Genomic DNA, 7,384 nt, shown 5'->3' on the forward strand with positions numbered 1-7,384 from the left:
TCAACATCTGAGAAATCTTGGTCTTTTTTTTCTTGGAGGTGCTATGGACTTTTAAAACCACTATTGGAGCAAAGTTATCAAAGCAGCTTGTATTTTATATATGGAGAGACTTGCAGTTAGTAAGCCCCACAGTTTCCAAAATTAATAGACATTTTTGAGAAGGCTGACTTTATCTTCTACGGATCTGGTTTTATCCTGTACAATGGACATAGTCATGCCTTACAATTTACATAGATCTTGCAATGCATGATTAGTGTATGGAATGCTTCATGAACCTTGAATGATGAATTTTCAAGATAAAATTCAAGATGTTTTTTACTCTATCAATAACTTTGATGAATTTGCTCTTCGGAGATTGCTCCAGTCTCCATTCTCAAGAATAATCGTGCAACTGCTTTTTTCAGGGAAGGTGCATATGTTAGGTGGTGCTTATACCAGGACAGTACCCCTGGCTCATACTCACTGGGAAGCACTCACTGTCATGTGGGAAGGCACTGGAAGTTGGGGTATTACAGAGTTCCATGGTGAACAGTAATTCCTGGCTGTGCCCTGACGCTGAGTGTAGCTTGAAGACCCTCTAATGCTGGGCCAATGCCATGAGCTCCTGTTCCCTGGGTGCTTCAGGGGAGCTATTTGCTTTTGGTAGATGAAGCTATTGGTGGATCATAATCCTTTCCAACTGTGATATCACAGGTGTTGGTATTCCAACTACAGAGTTGGAAAGAGAAAAGTATCTTGGCATTGTTTTTCAGTCTATTTCAATGGCATTTCTCCAATTTGCAGTATCAACAGTGAATGCATTATACAAAAATGTACTAATGATAAAAATGCATTATATTTGTTTAGACTCTGAAAAAGAAAAAAAAATTGTCCTGTTCCTTCGCTTGTAACTTTAAGCATAGTCTTGATAACTAGCTAGCTCTCAGTTTGTCAAATTAGTGGCAGAAGCCAGAGGACAGTGTCTGACTGGACATCTTTCTCTTGTTTTGCACTGGAGCAACATCACTGTGTTTGATTATTCTCTTAGCATTCATAACATACAAAATCAAGCCTATCTTTCAGTCTAAAGTTTGTTTTCCTAAGGATAACACCTGTGACTAGAGTCTGACTTGTGCAAAAGGTGGATGTTTGTATGAATATAAACCCAAATGCAACTGTGGAAATGGAAGGGATGGAAAGACCACTGTTACATTTAGCAGATGCTTGTGTCTGCTAAGCTGTTAGTATTCATGCAAGTTGCAACTATTTTTTACTGCCTTTTTTCTTTTTTTTTTTTTTTTTTTTTTTTGTAAAGCTGTAGTGGAAAAAAGTGGTGTCTGGAGTCATTCTACTTTTTATCACCATCCAGATCAAAGGGCACAAATTAGGTTTGTGTTTTCACAGAGAAGATTGATGCTGACACACAGCTGTCCTTTCCTCCTTCTCAGCACTTCAAGGCTGAATGTTTTGCAGATTGTAAGCTTGGCCCTGGTGAGGAGTCTGAAATAAAACTTCTATTGTCTCAAGCATTTTGGTGTTTGCTCTAAAGAAATCATCAAACTTGGTTGTTTATTTTTTCTTCTGCAGGAAAGGAGGGGGGATGGGGTAGTTGTCCATGCATCTGTTTGCAATCTTAGCTTTAAAAGTCTGAAAAAACCAGGCCCCACAGTCCACCTGAAAACTGTGTTCACTGGCAGTCTTGAACAAGGGACAACATATACTTTGCAATCAGTTTATCTTAAAAAATTGTACAGACTGGAAAAAAAAAATCAATGGTGGTATTTACCACTTTAAAGTTAAAAAATGTATTTTCAGACATCTGCACGAACACAAATACTTACTTCTAACAAGGCCAGAACACTGCTATTTAAAGTTTTCTTTGTAATCCACTCTTTCTTTCATCTCTTGGATTGTGTTGGACATGAGGAGCTACTGAAATACTGCTGTGCTGATATGAAAGGTTAAGGTTATCTCAGAGACAGGGTGTATGGTCAGTTTTTTTGCACACAAGGCAAAATTAGCTTAAAGCATGACAAATCTTTTGCAGCACAACTCAATGAGTGTGGTCTACATATTGTATCAATTAAGCTTTCTACCATAGTGTCTACATGGAAATATTGATGGCTAAGGGGCAATGGTAGAGGTGTCTTCAGGACAGAGTAGATGCTGTGCTGTCTGTGGCCCTAAAAGTATTGCTAATCTGGGATGTTGCTATTATGAATTATCTAGTGATAGAGCAACAGCAGAGACCTGTAATGGGGTGTTTTTGTGTGTGTGTGTCTTTGTATGTCTGTGTCTGTGGCCCCCCTTAAACTTCCAGGGATTTATTTCTATTTCCTCTGGTGTGTAGATGTATTTGCACAGCTATAAAGATACAATACTTCCTAATACTAGTTCTTCCTAAAATAATGAAGGCCGATATTAAGAGCTGATGAGAGAGCTGTAGAACATGAATAGACACTTGTTGGCATGTATTTATCTGCATGCATATACATAAAACAAACAAAAATCAACATTGTACTCATCATTAAATTGGAGAGATACTCAGTGTAAGATTCCCACAGTGTCAACTTGTAGGCATGAAAAAGCTCATTTTTCTCTGCAATTGCTCATCACCTTTTTTCTCTTGTTTTGCTCTTTATTTTGGGCCTTTTGAAGCTTCCTTCCACAGGAGAATCAAAGCATAAAAAGCAGGATTGCCTATCTGGAAAAGTCATAGTATTGTTATCTCTAGTTAATTTGGTTTAGGTGGAAAAGCTGCTACAGAGTAGTATTGCTATCAGGAGTTGATTTGATTTCTGTAGGTGGGGATGGGATCCCTGTCCAAAGCATGCAGGTTGCAGGGTCTCTTAATTCCCCTATTTTATGAAGATACAGTCGTCTCTTGTAGAGAATAGAGTTGTCCCCATTGTCTCTAAAGACAGCAGCTGGTTCAGCTGGGCAAAGCAGTAAGAGGCCTACATGAAGACAGGGAGAACTTTAAACTCTGGAGAGGAGGGAAGGCTCTTCTGGTGTTACGCACCAGAGGAAATCCCTGGTGTGGAGTCAGTAGGCTGTCTTTACGACATTTCATTCTTTGGAGTTCTCTCATGAGTCTCACTGGATTAGTTGCTCTTTGCTAAAATTCCTGTGTCACGTTTCAGTCTGTTCTTTCTTAATTTCCTCAAGCAGGCTGATGCATTTTCTTGTTTACTTAAATCTTTGTCTCTCCATCTTAGGACAGTTTTTTCCCTCTGTAGCTATTAAGTTACACACAAGGTCAGATGATTACTCAGAACTTCCTGGAAAGCCTCTTGTTTGTTTTAGACAAAAGTACTCAGGAAGTTTCTCAGCTCTTCCAGTGGAGCTGTCCTGGCAGAAGCCTGCCAATCCTCAAACTGCACTCAATGCATTTTTTGGAAGACGAACTAAAATAATTTTTAGTCCATCACTAAAAACAGGGCTTGTCAGCATTGTCCCGTATATTTCAAACACTGAGACTATTTTAAAGATCTTCTGCCTTTCAGTTAATACAAAAACGTCCCCTCATTCACTGTGATGGCAATGTGACAGGTTTTTGGTGTTCCCCACCAAGCCTGCCCTCTTCAGACTAGCATGTTCCAGCTCCAGGCACAAATTTGATGCCTTTGCAGCTCATCTCCCCTTTCCACACACAGGCTTTCAGTCTTACCCAGTTGGCAAGGCTTCACCCTGCTTTAGACACTTTCTGCAAGGCAGAGACTCAGGGAGCTAAATGTATGTACTTTAAAGAAGATAAAAGAAGAGGAAAAAAATAAACCAAATACAAACTCAAACGGCTTCTCACGTGGATTCTCTTTAGGTTCACAGCCCCTGGTGGCTCATTTCAAAGCACTTGAATCTATACAATTAGGCTGAATGCTTCCTGTGATTTTGGGTGATGGAGCAATCATTTTAATGTATTTATATCTTGATGCTATATGCTTCTCTTACAGCCCTCTCTGAGCAGAAACATGCTGATAGGAGCAATGGAGTTCCAAGGGGCTGTTGTGTGTAGTTTGTGTGTAAAGCTTTAATTCTCCAAACAGCCATCAAGCTGTGGGAGAATTAAAGGCAGAAGGCAGCTCCTTCCTGCTTCTGCACCTCCAAGTCCTCCACACATATACGATGAGAAGCTTGTGGGAGGGAGGTCTACAAGCTGTTGAATTCAGCTGTTGCCTTAGAAATGATAACTCTCTGTAAACAAGGCCAACCACTACTAATATGAAAGTGCTACTGATGTGGCTAAATTAGTTTAGACACTACTGGTGCATGAGAGCACTTGCAATACTGTAAGTTCTGTTGGCATCTTAGCTTCAGCCTTCATCATTTATGTGACACTTTAAAAATGGATTATGAGAGCTACACAGAAGGGACCTGTACTGACTTGATTTCCATGAGTTGGTCAAATATTGCTGTTGTAGACTAAATAATTTTGCAATCAAGTCTTTAGTTTGCAGTCTGTGTGAAAAAAGGTGGAAGGGAAGGAAGCTGGGACCTGTGCTCAGCTTCAACAGCAGGACTGGGAGGTCTGATGGACTCTGAGCTGTTGCCTTTCTGGCAGCCCTGAACCTCACAGAAGGCTTATGCATCTGAAGGAGGAGGGTGAATCTCAAAATGGAGTGTAATGATTTACATGGAAAAAAAACCCTGAAATAAAATAAACCCACAAACACCCCAGAGTACCTGTGCCTCTGCTACATTGCTTTTCAGCCAGGTGAATCTTCCTACCAAACGCTTTGGGGCTGACTTGCTTTCCAAATTATCAAGACTTTGTATTGCTGCTTTTTGGCAGCTATTCAGGTGTGTATATTCTGTAGATACACCACTGATTTGTTTGGGTCTTTTCCTCCACAGAAAAGAGGGTACTGCCAGAAGACAGAGCAAGAAAAAATAACTTTGTGTTCAGCTCAATGAATTCAGTTCAGCTGGTGCTGGAAGAGTGAGGTTTTTCTGGTTTTCCTCCTGGCATGCCAGGAAGGCCTTTGCAATAAGGTAGGATTAGACAGAATGTAAGTGCAATTTATCATTCTGGTTGTTTTATTGTATCAGGAAGCCAGGAAACTTGGTTTAGCAAGTGGCTTTTGCTAATTCTACATCCCTGTCTTTTCTCTTTGAAAGCAGATCTTTGAAATTGGTTCCAAAGTGTCATGAAATACTGAGTTATATTGAAACTGTGGTTTACTGCCTCTGACAAAGTATTAGTCAAGAGAGAAATGATGAAAACTGGTAGTACTAAGTGTGCTCTGCTCTTTAGTATTCGAAGGTCATCAAAACTGGGTCATAACTGGTGCTCATGTAGAACTTTCCTAGCTCATGAAGTCAAATTCAGACTCTACTTGGCAGGATCCTTTGACCTGGAACCTGCAGGCTTTAGATTATAGTTGCCATTTAAATAAAATAATCTTGTATTATTATTGCAGCAACCAAAATTTGTACATGTCTTCTGTCTTTATAAAAGGTTGGTGCCAAATTGTAGTAATTTATAGCTATTTTAAAACTGGATCCAAATCCCATAAATACGTCACAAAGCTTATGATAACTGTAGCTAGTTAACACTTTACCTACATGAGGGGGAAAAAAAAAGCTCATTTCAACGTTTGAGCGCAAAATTTATAGCTTTCTTTTTGTTGAACAAATTCTAAATATTTCTAATGTTGGACATTACAACTTCTTATTCATTGTTATGTGTGGAAGGGCATGGCATCTTTCTCTAGTCCAGCTTTTTACCCTTAATGCTTCTGAAATTGAGAGATTAATATTATTTTGGATCCTTAATCAGAAATTGGCCAGACATTAGCATTCAAAGCATGACGGTAATTCTGTAATAACAGGAAAATGATGGTCAGCCCAGGCAAGTAAACTCTGTAGTAAGGAACAGATTACATCCTTGAGGAAAATACACAGTGGTTCTGTATTTTTGCTGTGCTGATTCTTATTCTTGTGTTTGTGATGTTTAAGAAGTCAGAAGTCAGTTATGTACTGGCATTAACAGGTTTTGGTATTTAGTAGGACAGGAGAAGTCTGCCAACTCATTTCACATGGACCAGTTCACAGTCAGACGCTGGAAGGTTACAACTTCATGTCTGCTAAAGGCTTTGTTTCAAACCAGCAGACCAGAGATGAAGTGATTTGCTTTCCTTTACTAGTTACCTTAATTCTCTCAACTCTTGTATTCTCTCTTTCCTAGACTTGATTATATTTGTCATGCAATGCGTTTGTGGCTGAATGAATATGTATGAAGTGGGCACCACTTGTTTAGCAACTGAACAAATTGGTTATGAAAATTGCCTGCTGGAAACATTTTCTACTTAGGCAGCTCTGCTTATGCTGTGGTTTTTTTGTTTTTAACTTGCACCCCCAGAATTTAATTCTGAGTAAGTGATCTCGCTAATAGGTATCCACTCAATTTGTAGGAAGCAATTTGTTTATTGTGCCTCCAAATTGATAAGGATGAATTATTTGTTCAATAAATCTTTTGGTCATCCACCCTGTAGTTTACTCGCCTAACAAACACTAGGCTGAGCCTCTTCCTTACCTGGATGTATTTTTAATATTTCTTGAAGTTATTAGCATATATTGCCTTCCTTAGGCACAACTTTCCACACACAGTCTATGAGTATTCCTGCAAATAGTGGAAGTTCAGTGTTTCCATGTGTAGTAATCACTCATCTTCAAGTTCCTGGAAAAATAACGAGGGGAATAAAGGAGGCCAGAATAAATTACAACTGGGAATGCATGACTATATCTTTGTATATTATTTCCTTGCTATTCTGCCATTCTTTGAGTTTCACACAGTCTTATGCTTTTTAAGACAGGAAAAACTCAATAAGACTGAAGGGCAATGGAAAATGCTTAACTACTTTAGCGATAGAAGCATGATCTTTAATTCAGATTTCAAGTGATTTGTTGGGCTTATATTTGAACTATCATTTAATTTGTTTCTTTAGAAGACTAAGGTTATGAAAGAGGAGTTGCTGAATGTTTTACTTGTAATGAATAGGCTAAAGCTTCCCAGAAAGTCTTGAAAGCACAAGAGTTCAGTACTAATAGCAATAACTATGTGTTTTATAAGCTTTCAGAAGCATTATCTCAATCTAGGGTGAAAGGAATTCATTACATGTATCTCAAGGAACGGCCATCCAAGTCTTGCTTTTCCAGCAGAGGCTTGGTAGTATTTCCTTAATAGCAATTCACCTTAGGAGACTCCATTTTGTATTTTCAAACTTAGGGTTTGCTGTATCAATAACCTTCAGGATAAACACAGAATAACATTTCTCTTATTGCTCTTCTCTGCTTCTGGGGGAGCTCTACCAGTAATGCAGAAGGGTAGTTAGGACCCTATGGCTCAGATGGCTCAGCTAACCAGTACCATTTGTGATGTCTGTGTCAGGTCTCTGAGCACTCA

The sequence above is a fragment of the Lepidothrix coronata genome, unplaced genomic scaffold (genome assembly GCF_001604755.1).
Source record: "Lepidothrix coronata isolate B3197 unplaced genomic scaffold, Lepidothrix_coronata-1.0 Scaffold21, whole genome shotgun sequence".
Taxonomy (NCBI): Eukaryota; Metazoa; Chordata; class Aves; order Passeriformes; family Pipridae; genus Lepidothrix; species Lepidothrix coronata.